Genomic DNA, 22,559 nt, shown 5'->3' with positions numbered 1-22,559 from the left:
CCATCGAGGTTCACTGTGAAATCTGCCAAAAAACTCTTTCTGTTTCTTGGGTCCTAAAACGAGCATTTCTGTTTTTCTTGAGTTTAAAAGCAGTAAGTTCTCTGTCATCCACTTCCTAATATATGAAACTCATGCTTCCAACATTGCTAATTTTTATGGCTTCTCCATGTTTCATGGAAATATACAACTGTGTGTCATCAGCATAACAGTGAAAATTTAAATTGTGATTCTGGATGACATCACCCAGAGGCAGCATATATAGTGAGAACAATAATGGCCCCAGAACTGAGCCTTTAGGAACACCAAAAACATCACTTTGATTTGTCAGAGGATATGCCATCCACCCATACAAACTGATATCTTTCAGATATATAAGCCCAATGAGGGTTTCCAGTCTCTCTAAGAGAAGGGAGTGATCAATAGTGTCAAAAGCAGCACTAAGATCAAGAAGGAACAGGAAAGATGCAGAACCTTTGTCTGAGGTCATTAGAAGGTAATTTGTTACCTGCAGTCTCAGTGCTGAATCCGGACTGGAGCATTTTATAAATGTTATGTCTTCAGGAAGACATTAAGTGGTTGGGAAACACATTTTTGTAAGGTTTTTGAGAGGAACGGGAGGTTCGATATTGGCCTATAATTGTTTAATATGTCTGGGTCCAGATTAGATTTTTTCATAAGAGGCTACATTTCCTAAATGTTTGTGAGTTTGGTACACATCTGGAGGTTAGGGAGCAATTTATTATGTTCAACATTGGCTGACCTAGCACCGGAAATAGCTCCTTAAGTAATGTTGGCAATTTGTGGGTTTAAAAATGTGTGTCCCCATTGACACTCAGGGAGGTTCAGGTCATTCTCAGGACAACTGAGATTTTGGGGAATTTACCTATTTAAGGAGGAGTCCGTTATTTGTTTTCTAATTAGGGATGATCTTTTCATCAAAAAAGTTAATGTATTCATTACAGCTAAAGTGAAAACCCAATTCAGTTGATGAGCATTGCATTTTTGTTAACTTTGCAACTGTATCTAAGATACATTTTGGATTGTTTTTGCTCACCTCAATCAGATTGGAGAAATAAGATGATCGAGCAAATGTGAGTGCTTTTCGGTATTGTAGTGTACGGTCTATCCAAGCTAGTCTGAATACTTCCAACTTGGTGGAGTGCCACTTTCGCTTCAATTTTCTGGAGGTTTGCTTGAATGCTCTAGTATAGTCTGTGTACCAGGGAGCGAGTTTCTAGTTGCGTATTTCTTCAAAAATATTTAGCAGTGTTGAGTTTAGATCCTCGATTAGATTGTTTGTGGATGTATTTACTCTGTCATCGATGAGCGAGCCTGGAAGAACATGAGACATGTTGGACAAAACCCAGGGAGTCAATTATGTTTTCTCAATCATTTTGAAGGGGGTCATTGGACTTTTCCATATGAATATTGAAAATTGCCAAATATTTGAATACTATCTGCCATGACTACAAGGTTAGAAATAGGCCACTACAAGCATGGAAACTCACTGAGGAACAATGTGTTCGGCCCGGTGGTCTGTAAATAGTTGCTATGCAAAACGATGTATCAGCCTGGTTAGCTTTCATGAGTAAACCTTCAAAAGAATGTAAACCAGTGATGTGTTTAAGTGTAAATTTATATTAACTATCATAAATATTAACACCCCCCCTCATTTAGGACTGTAAATTCATCAGGCATTAGCCATGTTTCACACAAGCCAATAACATCTACAGCTCAAAAAAAAAAATCCCGAGCTGCAGTTTATGATCAGTGATTAATTAATTTTCTGCATTTGCCTTTGGAGCAAGGGGTCTAACATTAAGGAGTCCCATTTTGAGATGTGAGGTAATACAGTAATTTTTATTTGTGACCGAGTTGGAGGAAGGCTTTGTCTTAATAAGGTTGTTTTTGTTAGCACTACCTTGTTTAACTTTTCTCAGCCTGGAACAAGTCACAGCGTCGCAATAGGCAAAACTATACTAACTACTCTTGCTATGCTATCGACAGACTCCACTACAGTGAGGGAAAAAATAATTTGATACCCTGCTGATTTTGTACATTTGCCCACTGACAAAGAAATGATCAGTCTATAATTTTAATGGTAGGTTTATTTAAATAGTGAGAGACAGAATAGCAATAAAGAGTGCTTCAAATCTCAGCTTGTTACCTATATGAAAGACACCTGTCCATAGAAGCAATCAATCAGTCAGATTCCAAACTCTCCACCATGGCCAAGACCAAAGAGCTGTCCAAAGATGTCAGGGACAAGATTGTAGACCTATACACGGCTGGAATGGGCTACAAGACCATCGCCAAGCAGCTTGGAGAGAAGGTAACAGTTGGTGCGATTATTCGCAAATGGAAGAAACACAAAAGAACTGTCAATCTCCCTCGGTCTGGGGCTCTATGCAAGATCTCACCTCGTGGAGTTGCAATGATCATCAGAACAGTGAGGAATCAGCCCAGAACTACACAGGAGAATCTTGTCAATGATCTCAAGGCAGCTGGGACCATAGTCACCAATAAATAAATTGGTAACACACTACGCCGTGAAGGACTGAAATCCTGCAGTGCCCACAAGTTCCCCTGCTCAAGAAAGCACATGTACAGGCCGTCTGAAGTTTCAAAGGAGAACTGAATGAAAGTGTTGTTGTCAGACCACAATTGAGCTCTTTGGCATCAACTCAACTCGCCGTTTCTGGAGGAGGAGGAATGTTGCCTATGACCCGAAGAACACCATCCCCACTGTCAAACATGGAAATGAAAACATTTTGTTTTTCTGCTAAGGGGACAGGACAACTTCACTGCATCAAAGGGATGATGGACAGGACCATGTACTGTCAAATCTTGGGTGAGAACCTCCTCCCCTCAGCCAGGGCATTGAAAATGGGTCGTGGATGTGTATTTCTGCATGACAATGACCCAAAACACACGGCCAAGGCAACAAAGGAGTGGCTCAAGAAGAACCAGACCTTAATCCCATAGAAAATATGTGGAGGGAGCTGAAGGTTCGAGTTGCCAAATGTCAGCCTCAAAACCTTAATAATTTGGAGAAGATCTGCAAAGAGGAGTGGGACAAAATCTCTCCTGAGATGTATGCAAACCTGGTGGCCAACTACAAGAAATGTCTGACCCTAAGTCATGCTTTGCCGAGGGGTCGAATAATTATTTCACTCATTAAAATGCAAATGCAAAACAATTTTTACATATGTTTTTCTGGATTTCTTTGTTGTTATTCTTCAAAATCAGCAGGGGATCAAATAATTGTTTCTCTCACTATATGCTAGCAGGCTGGCTTACAGCCTGCGGCCTGTCCTGCACCTTATCTCATGGTGAAGCTATTTCTACAACATGATCACTTGCTTCATACTCGGTCCTCCAGCTCAGTTCTCCGATCAACGGCTATGCACATTCGCAGAGAAAAATTGATCAAGGCAGAAACATTATAAATGTTTAGAGCTGATATTTAAAAGCAGACTATAATAATTAATATAGTTTGCCAAAGTAACAAAATACTTGAATTACTGACTTCTACCCAAACACAGAATACACTGTTAGTTTTACATTCGCAAAGAAAAATAGATAAAGACAGTAACATTATAAAGACATGTTTGTAACAGATAATTAGACACATGGTAGTTCTAAAATAACTAATGTAGTTGATTTTTGATTGTAATGAGAAACACAGATGAAGTCATACACTGAGCCTTTGCCAAAGTAAAAAAGACTTGTGAACAACTGACTCATTCAACTGAACGGTTGTTTCGTTCATTTGAACAACTGGCAGTGGAGGTCTGCCCAAACATGGAGTACGCTGTTAGTTTTACGTTCCTAACAGGAACAATATTGGGATTAGACAGTTTGGATTCAAATGAATGATATTTCCAGGTGGTATGATGGGTGTTGTGCAATACAAAAAGTATTATTTACATTATTATTAAGCATGGCTTTCAGTTGTTCTTGTAGTTGCCTTGATATAAAAAGATGGTGATCGTCACATTATTCGCTAGTTTCAAGAGTAGGGGTTATTGTCCGGGTGGATTTAAACCAATGACCTCCTACACGCGGTCCCCACAATGTCAGATTTTAATGAACATAGTAGCTGATGTACTCCACTCTCGACTAGGTATAAGCCATTTGACTGTTGGTTGTATTTTGGCAATGTAGCAGCTATGTGATTTGCATTTCCTTTTTTATTGATGAAGAATTCATTTTGTGTTTACCCCACAGACCGGACCCACTGGCCTGTTAAAGGAAACCCTCTACTCACATTAGAGGCCACAGCTTACGCCTTGTTGGCCCTAGTGAAGGCAAATGCCTTGGAGGATGCTGGTCCCATTGTCAAATGGCTAAACAGCCAGCAGTTTAAAGGTGGATATGGCTCCTCTACTCAGGTATAGCAGCCAGACCCATCTGTGACCTATTGCAAGTATGCCGTAAGATGAATAATGTTTGGGAAAAACACGATACATAAAACTGAAGTGCTGAATCTAATTCATTTTGGGTCATTTTAAAATGCCCTGTGTGTTTCTTTGGAAATAGGCCACTATAATGGTTTTCCAGGCTGTGGCTGAATATATGACGAAAGCGGGGAGGAAACAAGACATAGATCTGAATGTGGATATAAACATATCAGGAAGAAAAGATGCCATCGGGTTGTCAATAACCCAGAGTAACTCCTTCCTTACCCGCAGTAACAAGGTGAGCACTTTTGCACTCACATACTACCAGATAAGTAATGTAGACCACTTTGTTAATTAGGCAGGTCGTAAATTAAAAAGTGTATTCTATATAGGTCAGTCTGGATAAGAGCTTCAATGTAACAGCCAGAGGAAAGGGTCAAGGGAAATTGTCGGTAAGCACCACGCCCAGCTTTCTTCACATTAAGCAGACAGATATTTTTGAGAACCCCTAGGGCAATGGAGGCCATAAAAACACATTGATAAGCCAGTATATGGTCAAGCCCTTATCACTCTTTAATGTCTTTATTTATCAAATCTGAGCCTAAACCACACTTTGAAGGATGGCTTCTTGAAACTTTCCCATTGCCAATACCTGTTTCTCTTTCCACATAGTTGTGGAAATTTGTACGTGAAGACATTTCATTGATAAAATGGAAGTTAAATGAGTACCAAAAGCTGTCTAATACTTGCCTACCTGCATCATAGGTCATCACGTTATACTATGCCATGCCGAAGGAAGAGAACCAAGAATGCAAAAACTTTGAGCTTGATGTGAAACTTATAAAGCTGGATTCAGGTAAACTTGCTTTTCACGTTTCAATTTCCAAGTTATAAATTCTGCTGGTCAAAAACTGCAGACCATGAAACAACGTAGATAATTGTACTAGTTATAATTCATGCTTCCTCTGAAGATCCTCCAGCTTTGCGCTGAATGATACTCTCTGGGTATCTTTGGCTAAGAATTTGAGCCCATAATCCTTCGCTTACATAGAGTGTTTGGGTATTTCTCTAGCCTTTCAACATTTCTAAGGCCAGCGTGTCGGGTCAGGTCCAAAACAGAATAGCGGGACTGTGTCAACGGAGATGGTGGGAGGGCTTACCTTTGGAGCAATCACAGCTCCTGTCAATCCGTGCAGTTTATCTCTCTGGATTTCTCGAGCTGGTATAGCTCTCCTCTCAAGGAATAGAGGCTTCTCCTCTTGCTAACTTAGCAGAATTGGCAGTATTTCAGCATGGCCTAATTTTTTCCTTCCATGTGAGGAAATGCAAAAAAGTTGTCAATTAAAGCAAAATACTCCAAATAATGTTACTATTGTTAGGTTGATTTAAAAAAAAAAATCCATAGGCAAAGAATACTTGATTTTCCACTGGTCTTGTTATCCAGCAACAGTATGTTCCCATAATTGTTATATGTTATTTGTCTGCCATTTTCACATGAAATCACTTTGGCTTAACATTGTTTAGTTGGAACCTGGAAAGAAGGAAGTTATCCTCCTGTGTATGATGCTAAACTGTGTATCTAAATCTACCTTTTAAATGCCATCTTTTGCCTTTGAAGTTTCTTACACTCGAGCTAAAGAGACCTATAAGCTCCACATTAATGTGACGTAAGTAAAGAGAAACCTGATTACTTAGGCTACATTTATTATTAGCATGATCGCATCGCATCGCATCGCATCATCTTCCGCTTAATCCGGGGCCGGGTCGCGGGGGCAGCAGTCTAAGCAGGGATGCCCAGACTTCCCTCTCCCCAGACACTTCCTCCAGCTCTTCCGGGGGGACACCGAGGCGTTCCCAGGCCAGCCGGGAGACATAGTCCCTCCAGCGTGTCCTAGGTCTTCCCCGGGGTCTCTTCCCGGTGGGACGGGACCGGAACACCTTCCCAGGAAGGCGTTCCGGAGGCATCCGAAACAGATGCCCAAGCCACCTCAGCTGACCCCTCTCGATGTGGAGGAGCAGCGGCTCTACTCTGAGCTCCTCCCGGGTGACCGAGCTTCTCACCCTATCTCTAAGGGATCGCCCAGCCACCCTGCGGAGAAAGCTCATTTCGGCCGCCTGTATCCGGGATCTTGTCCTTTCGGTCATGACCCAAAGCTCATGACCATAGGTGAGAGTAGGAACGTAGATTGACCGGTAAATCGAGAGCTTCGCCTTGCGGCTCAGCTCTTTCTTCACCACGACAGACCGATACATCGACCGCATTACTGCAGAAGCTGCACCGATCCGTCTGTCAATCTCCCGTTCCATCCTTCCCTCACTCGTGAACAGGACCCCTAGATACTTAAACTCCTCCACTTGAGGCAGGCACTCTCCACCAACCTGAAGTGGGCAAGCCACCCTTTTCCGACTGAGGACCATGGCCTCGGATTTGGAGGTACTGATTTTCATCCCCACCGCTTCACACTCGGCTGCAAACCGTCCAAGTGCATGCTGAAGGTCCTGGCTTGAAGGGGCCAACACGACAACATCATCCGCAAAGAGCAGAGACGAAATCGTGTGGTCCCCAAACCTGACACCCTCCGGCCCCTGGCTGCGCCTAGAAATTCTGTCCATAAAAATTACGAACAGAACCGGTGACAAAGGGCAGCCCTGCCGGAGTCCAACATGCACAGGGAACAAGTCTGACTTACTGCCGGCAATGCGGACCAAGCTCCTGCTTCGGTCGTACAGGGACCTGACAGCCCTTAGCAAAGGACCCAGGACCCCATATTCCCGAAGCACCCTCCACAGGATGCCACGAGGGACACAGTCGAATGCCTTCTCCAAATCCACAAAACACATGTGGACTGGTTGGGCAAACTCCCATGAACCCTCCATCACCCTGTAGAGGGTATAGAGCTGGTCCAGTGTTCCGCGGCCTGGACGAAAACCACACTGTTCCTCCTGAATCCGAGGTTCTACTATCGGCCGTATTCTCCTCTCCAGAACCCTGGCATAGACTTTCCCGGGGAGGCTGAGAAGTGTGATCCCCCTATAGTTGGAACACACCCTCCGGTCCCCCTTCTTATAAAGAGGGACCACCACCCCGGTCTGCCATCCCAGAGGCACTGTCCCCGACTGCCACGCGATGTTGCACAGGCGTGTCAGCCAAGACAGCCCCACAACATCCAGAGACTTGAGGTACTCAGGGCGGATCTCATCCACCCCCGGTGCCTTGCCACCGAGGAGTTTCTTAACCACCTCGGTGACTTCAGCCCGGGTGATGGACGAGTCCACCTCTGAGCCCTCATCCTCTGCTTCCTCAATGGAAGACGTGACGGCGGGATTGAGGAGATCCTCGAAGTATTCCTTCCACCGCCCGACGACATCCTCAGTTGAGGTCAACAGCTGCCCACCTCTACTGTAAACAGCGTTGGTAGGGCACTGTTTCCCTCTCCTGAGGCGCCGGATGGTTTGCCAGAATCTCTTCGAGGCCAGCCGATAGTCCTTCTCCATGGCCTCACCGAACTCCTCCCAGGCCCGAGTTTTTGCCTCCACAACCACCCGGGCTGCAGCCCGCTTGGCCTGTCGGTACCCGTCAGCTGCGTCAGGAGTCCCACAAGCCAACCAGGCCTGATAGGACTCCTTCTTCAGCTTGACGGCATCCCTTACTTCCGGTGTCCACCACCGGGTTCGGGGATTGCCGCCTCGACAGGCACCGGAGACCTTACGGCCACAGCTCCGAGCGGCCGCTTCGACAATGGCGGTGGAGAACATGGTCCACTCGGACTCAATATCTCCAACCTCCCTCGGGATCCAGTCGAAGCTCTGCCGGAGGTGGGAGTTAAAGATCTCTCTGACAGGAGACTCGGCCAGACGTTCCCAGCAGACCCTTACAGTACGCTTGGGCCTGCCCAAGCGTACTGTAGTATATTAGCATGATATACTCATTAATTTGTCAGTTAATTTGTCAGTCATATATATATGACTTGCATCTTTACACACCAATTTCCTCTCAAGGTTTAAAGCTGACCGAGTTGCCACCATGACCATTCTAGACATTGGCTTGCTGACTGGCTTTATATTTGATTTTGATGATCTGAAACAGGTAAGTGTCATCAATGTCTAATCAGTACTGGCTGACACCAAGGAAATGTATTGGCACATACTGGGTGCTGTGTAGAATCCTGTCTCTAACGTTTACAGGACTGAATCTAAGCAATAAGACAACTTGTCTTTTCCCCTTTTTCCCTTAACAAACAAGACCGAAATGTCATGAACTAATCCAGAGTGGTTTAGGGTGGAAGGAAAGTACTAAGTCTCTAAAGCGGGAATGAGGAGAATACAAATTAATGAACCAGCAAGACATTTTAAATGTCACCCTGAACTGCATATTTATCTTAGCTTTGCAGCCACACAGCCATGAGTTTTTCCCATTCCAGTAGCAAGTATATTTTTCCAAGTGATGAGCAATATGCTTTTCAGAGTAATTTGATGTTGCAGCGGAATTGATTCTAAAACCTTGGGGGGATGGTGGGGTTTTTCGTCATCCATGTAAAAATCATGAGATGAAATCTGTAGTGAAATCTGCAGTCCTCTGCAGTAAGGAATTGATTTACACTCAAAGCTGCTGCTAACAGAGAAGCAAGTAAGGATCTGAGCGACTTTGACAAGGGCCAAAATGTGATGGCTAGACGACTGGGTTGGAGCATCTCCAATACTGCAGCCCTTGTGGAGTGTTCCCGATCTGCAGTGGTCAGTACTGTGAACTGGCGACAGGGTCATGGGCGGCCAAGGCTCATTGATGCATGTGGGGAGTGAAGGCTGTGTTGTCTGATCCAACAGACGAGCTACTGTAGCTCAAACTGCTGAAAAAGTTAATTCTGGTACTGATAGAAAGGTGTAAGAAAATACAATGCATCGCAGTTTGTTGCGTATGGGGCTGGGTAGTTGCAGACCAGTCAGGGTGTCCATGCTGACCCCTATCCACTGCCAAAAGTGCCTACAATGGGCATGTGAGCATCAGAACTGGACCATGGAACAATGGAAGAAGGTGGCCTGGTTTGATGAATCAAGTTTTCTTTTACATCAAGTGGATGGCTGGGTGCGTGTGTGTCATTTACCTGGAGAACACATGGCACCAGGAGGCACTATGGGAAGAAGGCAAGCTGGCGGAGGCAGTGTGATGCTTTGGGCAATGTTCTGCTGGGAAACCTTGGGTCCTGCAATTCGTGTGGATTTTATTTTGACACCTACCACCTACCTCAGCATTGTTGCAGACCATGAGCACCCTTTCATGGCAACATTATTCCCTGATGGCATTGGCCTCTTTCAGCAGGATAATGCACCCTGCCACAAAGTAAAAATGTGTCAGAAATGGTTAGAGGAACATATCAAGTTCAAGGTGTTGACTTGGCCTCCAAATTCCCCAGATCTCAATCCCATCAAGCATCTGTGGGATGTGCTTGACAAACTGGTCCGATCCATGCAGGCCCCACCTCGCAACTTACCGGACTTAAAGGATCTGCTGCTAACATCTTGGTGCCATATAACACAGCACACCTTCAGAGGTCTGGTGGAGTCCATGCCTCAACGGGTCAGGGCTGTTTTGGCAGCAAAAGGGGACCTACACAATATTAGGCAGGTGGTCATAATGTTATGGCTGATCGGTGTATGTAACATAATCCATAATATAAGAACATGTACCACCGCCGGCAAAAACATTCCCTTTTTGGGGGTTGTCTTGCTGATGCCTCTCCAGTCACTTTCATTTGTACCAAAATAGTTTAAATTTATTCACAATCGCTCATGTTTCCTAACTAGACAGATCAATATCCCTGAGGTTTAATTGGCTGGGTGTTTTATTGTGATTAATTACATGTTCCCTTAATTTTTTTGAGCAGTGTATTTGTACAGCACCTGATTCTTTTGGCATTTTTAAGCAGTATGTTTCCTGTTGTGTTGAATGGTCTGTTATCAGTATATGTTTCTGATGGTGAATGTGTATCATTTACACTACCAAGCAGGACTCTGATTCCCCTTGACTGCATGAAAGCCTCAAAACAGCATTACCGTAGATCTTCACATTTTTCCTTATTTTCTTATTTTTGCTTGCAGTTGTCAACAGGGAGGGAAAGGTACATTCAAAAGTTTGAGATGGACAAAAAGTTGTCTGAGAGAGGATCCCTCATCATCTATCTTGAAAAGGTAGACTTTCTATTTGTGATGGCATTTCACTGGTTTTGAAACTCGTGTCTCCTTCTCAGTGAATTAATAAAATCACTTTGTTTTATTTATCTTTCACTATCTCCCATATCCATAAAGGTGTCTAATGATAGAGCAGACACAGTGGCGTTCAGAATACATAAGGTGCAAGATGTTGGTTTACTTCAACCTGTTGGGGTCACTGTTTATGAATACTATGATCCAGGTATGTTTTAAATGAGAGAAATGAACCAGATCTGGTTTCAAATATAATGATCCAAAACTTGAACTGTAATTGTTTGAACTTGTCTGTTTTGAAACAATGTCATCTAAAAATGCAAAACCAGCTCATCTTGAATTTCAAGCGTGTTCAATCAAACAGAAAGTGTTTTTCTGAACCTGTCTTACAAAAGCATAAATTCTCGCACTACAATGAAATGTCCTACATACAGAAGAAAAGGTATTTAATGTCTTGAAAAGGAACTTTTATATTGCAGGGAATCGATGTGTGAAGTTTTACCACCCACTGAAGCAGGGTGGAACTCTGAACCAGCTCTGCAATAAAGATGTTTGTCGTTGTGCTGAAGGTACAACGCCTCAGTGGCCAAATGGCTACCCACAAACAGTTATAGAATTAGAATACTACATTCTAATCTCTTTAATATTGCCCATCTAAAAGACTAAAATCAAACCTTCTTTTTAGTCATTCCCTAATGTTCTTATCCACAGCCACTTACAAGAGAGCTAAGTATCTGACTTGAGAGCACATTGACCGATTTTTCTCCAGTCTGTTTCTGTCATGATTTTACTCCTTCACAATTCTTGTCATGTAAAACAAGTACAAAAGGTTTGCCTTGAAATATTTTTCGGTGTTTGTATACTGTACTCACTGTATAGATGGTTGGGTTACTTTGACATTTTCTTGCCTTCACTTTTCTAACAGAGAACTGCAGCTTTCAGAGAAAAAATGGAGATAAGAGTACAAATGTGAAACTTTTTGATCAAGCCTGCAAACCTGGTATGGATTATGGTAAGTCTCTAGCTTTTTGAAATAGACAAATGTATTCAATTGTAAGTCATGTCAAAGCAAAGCACTTTGCAAAAGAACACTTGAATAATTTCAAGTAGTACTTGAGTAATTCAAATATTTGAGAAATACATAAGTAATACTTGAGTAATTTCAAATTTCTCATTTCAAAATGTTTACTTTCTTCTTGACAACTAAAGTGATTGTGATGTGAACAATATCACAGGTTAACTCATTCAAATGACCTTGTCGTTTCATCACAGTTTTCAAAGCCACACTGTTGAAGGCAGACCTGAAGACCTTTGCCGATACATACCACATGGAAGTAAACATTTTGAAAAGAGGTAGGATAAGTTAATGTTTACTCAAGAATGTGACAGACTGGGTGGGCAAATAGTGCAAAATTTAAGAATAAAGTTTCTCAATGTGAAACTGCAAAGAATTTGGGGATCTCATCATCTACGGTACATAATATCATAAGAAGATTCAGAGAATCAGGAGAAATCTCTGTATTCAAGGGGCAAGGCCAAAAATCTATATTTAATGGCCATGATCTTAGGGCCCTCAGGCATATGGAGATATCTGCCAAAAGGTTAAGCGTATGCATTGTTAGGATCGTAAGAATATATATTTGTAAAATGGTATGATTGTAAAATAGGTAATATGTGAAACATGAAACATAAGTGTGAAATTAGATCTGTGAATGTACACACAGATCTAATTTTAGAGGCCCCTTAGCGGTTGGGGGCCATAGGCGACCTCTTGTGTTGCTTATGCCTGAAGCTGGCCCTGAGAGAACCTAACCAGTTAAAGATGAAAGTTCTGCTGTAAAGTCAAAAGATAAATTCAGTAGTAGAAATTACATAATATTGACTGTTATTATGCCTAAAACATTTATCAACTTATGACTATAACTTGGGTACTTGAGGGAAGGAAAAGGGTACAACAGCCAGGGGAGCGCTTTTGAAGGCTAAACAGGTCTGAATCAATTCACATACACCGATCAGCCATTACATTGTGACCACCTGCCTAATATTGTGTGTCCCGCTTTTGCCGCCAAATCAGCCCTGACCCTTTGAAGCATGGACTCAATTAGACCTCAGAAGTTGTGCTGTGGTATCTGGCACTAAGACGTTAGCAACAGATTCTTTAAGACAACTCCTAAAACAGCATAAAATGTTTTTTCAGTCTGTTCAATGCTGGAATGAGGAATACATTTCACTCTCCAGGACTGCTTTGAAACAACGGATTGGCAGATGTTCTGTGATGCAGCCAATGGGAACATTGATGAAGACACAGACTCTGTCACAGCATGTATCTCCAAGTGCATCGATGATGTTGTACCAAGGGTAAATGTTCAGACTTTCCCAAACCAAAAGCCCTGGGTTAATGGTAATGTCTGTGCTAAGCTCAGAGCACGATCCTCTGCCTGTAGTTCTGGAGGCTCTGAAGAGTTCCAGATATGACCTACAGAAGGTCATCAGAGGTGCAAAAAACGACTACAGGGATAAGTTGGAGTCTAACTACCACAGCTTTGACACCAGACACGTGGTGTGAACTACCACACATCACAGACAAGGAAGGGAGAAACAGCAATGACGCCCAGCCTGCTGCCTCCCTCCCTGATGAGCTCAACTCCTATGCACGGTATGAGGCGACCAACACCATCTCTTCTGGAAAACTTGCTGAGGACCAGGACGACTGCACTCTGTTCCTAACCATGGCCGACGTGAGGAGAGCTCTTAAAAAAGTGAACCCTCAGAAGTCATCAGGGCCAGTTGCACTGACCAACTAGCAGAGGATTTCACCTCCATATTCAACCTCTTCCTGTTTCTGTCTGCAGTCCCCTCCTCCCAAAAGATCCCATACACATTGATGGAGTTGAAGTGGAGAGAGTTTCTGACTTCAAGTTCCTCTGTGTGTTCTTTAAAGATGACCTCACTTTGTCCAGGCAAGCAAATTGGGCAGTGAAAATTGCCCAAAAGCGACAACATTTCTTGAGGTGACTCGAGAAGCTTGGCATGTCTGAAAAAACTCTCACCAACTTCAACAGGTGTACCATTGAGAGCATGCTCTCAGGCTGCATTACTGCCTGGTACGACAGCTGCTATGCTGTGTATCGCAAGTCCCTCCAGTGGGTGGTGAAGTCTGCAGAGCCCGTCATCGGCTGCCATCTCCCCTCTGTGCAAGGCATCTACCATACATGATGCCTGAGGAAAGCACAAAACAACATTAAAGATCACTGTCTGTTTTCACTACTGCCGTCTGGTAGACGCTACCGGAGCAGGCACTTCCAGACTCACAAACAGTTTTTTCCCTCAGGTCATAAGGCTCTTCATGCAGCAACACTGACGTATGATCATACTGATCCCACATGAACATTTCAAGCGCTCTGATGTCTTTCCATGTACATTAGAATATTATCTTTGAATATTGCTCCTAGTTTAAATTGTTACGTATATTATTGCTTTATGTCTGCTTTATACATTCTTAATTCTTACTACAAAGATTGTCGTGTGCCATGTCACAAGAAGTTCATTACTCTGAATGACGCTGTGTAGTTCGGTGCATTTGATAAAGAAAACTTTCTTAATCAAAGTTCTGTAGTGAAACGCAAGTTCAGTCTTGCAGTAGCGACATACAAGCAGGGTATATATATTTGTTTTTTGTGTGAAATGTTCCCAAACTGGACATCTGCCTTTTATTTTCTAACTGCTAAAACATTTATCAGCTTTTGGCAGAGATGGGGACAAGTCACTTAACCATCAAGTCTCGAGTCAAGTCTCAAGTCACAGTTCAGATAAATCAAGCAAGTCTAGTCAAGGGTTCACCCTAACCAAGTCAAGTCGAGTCCTTATAAGTTTCAAGTCAAGTCAACGTACTAAAGAGATGAACACACACACACACACACTGTCCTCTGTTTCTGACGTGCGCTTGGTGCACGATTTCAAAATCAAAGCTCGATTTCAAAATCAAATATTTTTCTCCTCCGCGGTACAATTATTTGGGGGGACGAAGCGGAGGGATCTTGAATCAGCCTGAAGGGGTTGTATGCGCTATAACAACCACCTCGCTATACCTTATCCCGCTTATTACATGGCTACCTACCAAATAAATAAATAATTTGACACAAAATATTGATTTCAAAAATAATATATTGATTTAAAAACGATTGTATTGCTTCCTCTAAAGAAAATAGTCCGTTCCGTCTCTGGTAAGAATCCTGCTGCGTCCATAGCAACGCGCTGTTTTTCATGGCAACGGTCTGTTATCTAGAAATAACACGCATTCTGCACTGGAATTCAGCCAATCCATGTAATAAGGGCTAATAATAACAACCTTATAAACTAATTATTGTGACTGAAAAACTGCCTAATATGCCTAATATGTAATTACTAGTAATCACATCGGCGCCTCCATGTTAGCCTTTCATGCAGTAAAGTTAACTGTTATGGTGTAAGCACAATGCTTTTTAGTTTCCACACGCAGTCCACAAACACTTGAAAATGCGCACATTTAATACAGACATTATGGCCTACGTGTAATAATATACATGCCCGCTCATTTTAAGATGCCCATCAACATTAAAATTCAGGCTATGCCACTGTTATAGTCAAATTCCCTTACATCTATTTACCAGATGTATTCTGTAATGATACACATTTCTAACAAGAAAAAATAAAATAAAATATGCAACCAAGGCCAAATTATGACTAACAAAAGATTAATCCATTACTTAATCGTAATAGGTCTAGTGAAACTGAATATAAAAAGATTACTTTCTTACCTTTCCTTGTGGTTCTTAAAATGACGAATTAAATTTGACGTTGTTGCATATTTTGCATCTGGCAAATCTTTTTTATTCACACGGTCCAGTTCAAAGTCCTTGTATCCAAACGATACTATTTGTGGAGCTCGACTAACGTTACTGTCTGCCATGTTTGGCGCGGTTTGAATTGTGCAGCGTTAAAGGCACATACGCTGATTAGTGCTGCTGATGTCACAACATATAAAATAATTGTATTGCTGTTTGTTTATTATAAGTTCAAGTCATTGTCGAGTCTTCCACTTCAAGTCAAGTCAAGTAACTTGTTCTCAAGTCAAAGTCAAGTCAAGTCATTTTCATACTTTAATCAAGCAAGTCACAATTCCTGAAAATTGTGACTTGAGTCAGACTCGAGTCAAGTCATGTGACTCGAGTCCCCCACCTCTGGCTTTTGGCACATCAGGCAACAGGAGTAAACCAGTGACTTAGCACCAGTAATGGGATTATGGATAATAGAGTAAAAGAACATTTCTGATTTTTTTTTTATAATACAGAGTTGGGGAAAAGCAGTTATTGAAATGTTTTATGTTAATCAAAACAGAGATCAGGGTAGTGCTAAGTACCTTTGTTTTTTAAAAGATGAATACAACCATGAAAATCACCAGTGTCAAAACACCTGGGTCTCTGCCCAATAGTTATGTGAGGGTACTGGTACTGTAACATGTTTAGTACATGCACGCTTGGCACCTGGTGAACATTCCTGATCTGATCAGAAATTTGATTATTTCTTTCATTATGATTCTTCAGTATTTCACTGCAGAGGTCTGCCAGGAAATTTACCATTGCGGAGTTCTTTAAAGGCATCTTTCTTCATAATGTACCAATATTGTTTTAGCTATGTTTCAAATATCTTTTGTTCTTATTCATCTGCCACAAACAAGCTGTAATTTCTAAATGGTTCATCAAATATGGATGAAAAACTAAAAAGCGGACAGTCTGCACTTTAGCTCCATAGTTATTGTATAATTTCAAAGCCACGTGCGCAAAAAACTAAAATAAATGTTTCACTGTCCAAATACCTATGGAGTTCTTGGAGGGGAAAAAGCAACCAGCACACCACAAATTACCCTACTGGAAGTCAGTTACCAGGCTGGCAGAAATCTTTCTTTGAACAGGTGTGGTATGCGGAAGTGTTTAAAACTCTTTAAAAAAAGATACACCTAGAACCTTTACTGAGTTATAAGACCACATTATCCTATTGTGTTCAAAATAGGGGTGTAACGGTACACATATCCGTATCGTACCGATCCGTACAGGACGTTCAGTTCGGTACATGTTGTGTTCCGAATGAATATAGTCTAACATACTAAACTTAATTTCACCCAGAGAAGGAACTTAGCTGAAGTAGCCTAGCACATGAGCGAAGTTTGCTTACTGTAAGAAATTATAATGTCAGCTAGAGGATGAGAGGATGACAAACAGCCAATTCCTCCTTCGTCTACTACAGCAGACTTAGACTAGCTTTCAATACCTTGCAGCCAGGAAGCCTAAGCTAACATTAGCAAGGCTAACTATAACGTTGAACTCTGCTGTAATAAAATGCTGTAATATTTCTTTTTCTGAAAAAATCCTACCTAGTGCAGCTTTAACTATAGTGGCAATGAGCAAAATGTATAACTTCATAATAAATAAAAATAAATGTTATGTGTCATCGGTGTGTCAGGGTGTGTGAATAAAGGAGCCAAACGCAGGGAGGTAGATAATCTTCTTTCTTATTTAAACGAAAAAATGGCACGCGTAACAGCAAGAGCGCAAAAGCGTGCAATAGACTTGCAATACAACACCAAACATAGAACAATACCACACAAAGACGCCCAGAAACAAGGGAACTAATATAGGCAACCTAATGAGGGAATGGACACCAGGTGTGTGCAATAACAAGACATGACAGTGCCGTGGGAGGAGGAGCGGCGTGGCTAGAAGGCCGGCGATGACGCGCACCGAACACCACGTCGGGAGGGGTGGCGCGCGTCCTCCATGCGCGTCCTCGTTACAGTACCCCCCCCTTGACGCGCGGCTCCGGCAGCGCGCCCCCGCCGGCCCCGGGGCCGACCCGGAGGGCGCCGCGCAGGACGATCAGGGCGCCGACGATGGAAGTCGGCGAGGAGCTCCGGATCAAGAACATCCACCGCCGGCACCCAGCAACGCTCCTCCTGGCCGTACCCCTCCCACTCCACCAGGTACTGCAGGCCCCTCCCCCGGCGCCTCGAGTCGAGGATGGAACGGACAGAGTACGCCGGGCCCCCCTCGATGTCCAGAGGGGGCGGAGGGACCTCCCGCACCTCAGACTGCTGGAGGGGACCAGCCACCACCGGCCTGAGGAGAGACACATGGAACGAGGCATTAATCCTGTAATCAGGGGGAAGTTGTAACTTATAGGTTACCTCGTTCACTCTCCCCAGGACTTTAAACGGCCCTACAAACCGCGGGCCCAGCTTCCGGCAGGGCAGGCGGAGAGGGAGGTTCCGGGTCGAGAGCCAGACCCGGTCGCCCACAGCGTAGACCGGGGTGTCATTGCGCCGGCGGTCAGCAGCGGACTTCTGGCGAACCCCGGCGCGCCGGATGTGTCGATGGGCCAGGGACCAGGTGTCCTCGGCGCGCCGAAACCAGTCGTCCACCGCCGGAACCCCAGACTCGGGCTGGCTCTGCCAGGGTACCAAGACCGGCTGGTACCCCAGGACACACTGAAAGGGAGTCAAGGACGTGGAGGAGTGACGGAGTGAATTCTGAGCATACTCTGCCCAGGGCAGGAACTCCGCCCACTCCCCTGGCCGGTCCTGGCAATAGGACCGCAGGAACCTCCCCAGGTCTTGATTCACACGCTCCACCTGCCCATTAGCTTCGGGGTGGAACCCGGAGGTGAGGCTGACCGAGACCCCCAACCGGCCCATAAAGGCCTTCCAAACTTGAGACGTGAACTGAGGGCCCCGGTCAGAAACAATGTCCTCCGGCACCCCGTAGTGCCGGAAGACATGGGTGAATAGAGCCTCTGCGGTCTGCAGGGCCGTCGGGAGACCAGGGAGGGGAAGGAACCGGCAGGCCTTTGAAAACCGATCCACAACAACCAGGACCGTGGTATTGCCTAGTGAGGGGGGAAGACCGGTCAGAAAATCAATGGACAAGTGAGACCATGGTCGTTGTGGAACGGGCAAAGGGAGTAACTTACCCGCCGGAAGGTGTCTAGGTGCCTTACACTGAGCGCACACCGAACAGGAGGACACGTACGCCCTCACATCCTTAGCCAGACCAGGCCACCAGTACTTATCGGTAAGGCAGCGCACAGTACAGTCTATGCCCGGGTGACCCGTGGAAGGGGACGTGTGGGCCCAGTAAATGAGACGGTCACGGACATCCAGCGGGACGTACTGACGACCCGCAGGACACCCAGGAGGCCCAGGATCGCTGTGCAACGCTCGCTGAATGTCCGCGTCCACGTCCCACACAACCGGCGCCACAATGCATGAGGCGGGCAGAATCGGTGTATCATCTACCCGCCTTTCACCCGCGTCGCACAACCGAGACAGCGCGTCTGCCTTGACGTTTTTTGTACCCGGAACGTATGAAAGCGTGAAATCGAACCGGGCAAAAAACAACGCCCACCTGGCCTGGCGAGGGTTCAGTCTCCTCGCCGCCCGGATGTACTCCAGGTTACGGTGGTCGGTCCAGACTACAAACGGGTGTCTCGCTCCCTCGAGCCAATGTCTCCAAACAGTCAAGGCGTTAAACACAGCCAACAGCTCCCTGTCACCGACGCCATAGTTGCGCTCTGCCTCACTGAGCTTTCGTGAGTAAAAAGCACAGGGGCGACGCTTAGGAGGGGTACCCGACAGTTGGGACAATACAGCACCTATCCCCACCTCCGAGGCATCCACCTCCACTATGAACGGCAGTGACGGATGGGGTGAGCCAGAACCGGGGCAGAGGTGAACATTCTCTTAAGGGTGCGAAATGCGACGTCTGCCTCGGCCGTCCAGGTGATCCGGCTCGGCCCACCCTTCAACAAGGAAGTAATAGGAGCTGCCACCTTGCCGAAGCCCCGTATAAACCTACGGTAGAAATTGGCAAACCCAATGAATCGCTGCACCGCCTTAACCGTGGTGGGAACGGGCCAATTACGCACGGCTGACACGCGATCGACCTCCATTTCCACCCCACCGGCGGAAATCCGAAACCCGAGGAAAGAGACGGCTCGCTGGAAGAATGCGCACTTCTCTGCTTTAGCGTACAGGCCATGCTCCAACAGTCGCTTCAGCACCCTGCGAACGAGAGACACATGCTCAGCACGCGTAGTGGAATACACGAGGATGTCGTCAATGTAAACCACAACTCCGCGCCCCAGCATATCCCTAAACACGTCGTTCACAAAGGACTGAAACACTGCCGGGGCATTCATCAACCCATACGGCATCACCAGGTATTCGTAGTGACCCGTGGTGGTGCTGAAGGCGGTTTTCCACTCGTCTCCCTCTCGGATTCTCACCAAATTGTACGCACTCCGGAGGTCCAGTTTTGTGAAGAAGCGCGCCCCATGCATTGACTCAATATATTGGGAAATCAGGGGGATAGGATAGGAGTACCGGATCGTCAATTTATTTAACGCCCTGTAGTCAATGCACGGACGCAAACCCCCATCCTTCTTCCTCACAAAAAAGAAACTCGAGGAGGCGGGCGAGGTGGAACGGCGGATCTGCCCCTGCCGCAGGGATTCGGCCACATAGGTCTCCATCGCTGCGGTTTCTGCCTGCGACAGGGGATACACATGACAATAAGGCGGCACAGCATCTCCCTTTAGGTTTATAGCACAATCCCCGGACCGATGTGGTGGCAAACGACTAGCCATGGTCTTCGAAAAGACCAGCGCTAAATCGGCATATTCCGGGGGAATGCGCACTGCGGAGACACTGTCTGGACTTTCCACCGAGGTCGCACCAACGGAAACACCTAGACACCTCTCCTGACACCCCTGAGACCACCCTGTCAACACTCTCTTCGACCAGGAAATAGTTGGGTCGTGTCCCGACAACCATGGAAGACCCAGCACCACAGGGAAAGCAGGAGAGTGAATAACATGAAACTCAATCTGTTCGGTATGGGCGTGCTGTACGGTCATCGTGATAGGGACTGTGACGTGCTCAACGAGACCAGTGCCTAGTGGTTTGCTGTCTAAGCCCGTAATGGACCTAGGTTGAGACAATGGAACCAGCGGAATGCGCAGTTTCTGTGCGTAACCGCTGTCCATAAAATTCCCAGCTGCGCCTGAGTCTACGAGCGCCTTACACTGAGAGTTAGCAGGAAAATCAGGGAAGGCCACCAAAAGTGTCATGTGCTTCGCAGAGAACCCTGACAGTGTGTGTGGTCTACTCACCTGACTAGGTGTAGGGGTGTCAGGCTTCCTCCGCTCGACCCTTTCTCGCTGGAAACAGTAGGAGGCAGAGTGTCCCTTCCTCCCACAAAAGGAACACTCCCTAGACCGCACCGTCTCCCTACGTGCGGCACCTCCCACTTCCATGGGTTCAGGTCCGGCGACGGGGTGTACCGGAGGGGGCTGATCATTCCCGGTGCGTCCGCGGGTGGCTAGCAGATTGTCCAGCCGGATCGCCATGTCGACGAGCTGGTCGAACGTCAACATGGCGTCCCGGCATGCCAGCTCCCTACGGACGTCAGACCGTAAGTGGCACCGGAAATGATCTATAAGTGCCCTGTCGTTCCAGCCCGACCCCGCCGCCAGGGTCCTGAACTCCAGGGCGAAGGCCTGCACGCTCCTTGTCCCCTGCCTCAGGTGCACGAGACGCTCGCCGACCTCCCTGCCGTCGGGCGGGTGATCGAACACGGCCCGGAAGAGGCCGACGAACGCCCCGTAATGGGCCAACTCCGGCCCGTTGGTGGACCAAACGGAGTTGGCCCAGTCCAACGCCTTGCCCCTCAGGCAGGAGACAAGGGCCGAGACCTTCTCCCTATCCCCCGGGTGAGGGCTGAGGGAGGCAAAGTAGAGCTCCAGCTGGAGCAGGAACCCAGAGCACTGGGCAGCGTCTCCGCCGAATCCCTGAGGAAGGCTCAGTTGAATGGTCCTCCTCTGCGACGGTGGAGACGATGGCAGGGGCACTCCACCCGGGTTGAGTGTCGGGGTTTGCTGCTCAGATGGCAACCTCGCCTCCAACCGCCGCATAGCCTGGACCATCTCTGTCACGGCCTCCCCCAGGGACGCGATCATGCTCCCATGCTGGTGGATGAGGTCGCTCCCCGCTGGCTCCATTCTGGAGGTGTGGTATTCTGTCATCGGTGTGTCAGGGTGTGTGAATAAAGGAGCCAAACGCAGGGAGGTAGATAATCTTCTTTCTTATTTAAACGAAAAAATGGCACGCGTAACAGCAAGAGCGCAAAAGCGTGCAATAGACTTGCAATACAACACCAAGCATAGAACAATACCACACAAAGACGCCCAGAAACAAGGGAACTAATATAGGCAACCTAATGAGGGAATGGACACCAGGTGTGTGCAATAACAAGACATGACAGTGCCGTGGGAGGAGGAGCGGCGTGGCTAGAAGGCCGGCGATGACGCGCACCGAACACCACGTCGGGAGGGGTGGCGCGCGTCCTCCATGCGCGTCCTCGTTACATTATGTTTTGCATATCTTTTTCCACTGTACCGTTACGTACTGAACCGTGACTTTAGCATACCGTTACACCCCAGCTCAACAGGGATGGAATAGACTAAAATCAATGCTTCACCTAGATGTGGCTGTAAATCAAAGCTTCACCTTGATGTGGCTGTAAATCAAGCTTCACCTAGATGTGGCTGTAAATCAAAGCTTTACCTTGATGTGGCTGTAAATCAAGCTTCACCTAGATGTGGCTGTAGATCAAGCTTCACCTAGAAGTGGATGTAAATCAAATCTTCCCCTAGATGTGGCTGTGCCCCTTAATGAGTTTAAACTCTATGCATGAAACTGTTCAGGAGAGGTGTCATTGTTTCATGTAGTCCACATCAAGCTGTTGTGTTGAGAGCACTTTATTGATTCCTGCAATATGGAGTTACTTTTGTTTCAATAAGAACAAACAAAAGTATTAGTATTGCAAACAAAATAATATTGAAACCGTCTTCTTCCAGCTCAGCCCC

The 22,559-nt window shown here is 45.8% G+C and overlaps 1 pseudogene; it reads left to right on the top strand.

Moving 5' to 3' along the window:
- The window catches only part of LOC114839824, a 65,902-nt pseudogene that overhangs the window by 42,127 nt on the left and 1,216 nt on the right, over positions 1 to 22,559 (top strand).

Source organism: Esox lucius, chromosome 9 (assembly GCF_011004845.1).
Source record: "Esox lucius isolate fEsoLuc1 chromosome 9, fEsoLuc1.pri, whole genome shotgun sequence".
NCBI classification, from domain to species: Eukaryota; Metazoa; Chordata; class Actinopteri; order Esociformes; family Esocidae; genus Esox; species Esox lucius.
The sequence above is the reverse complement of the archived record's forward strand: the minus strand, read 5'-3'. Positions and strand labels throughout refer to the sequence as shown.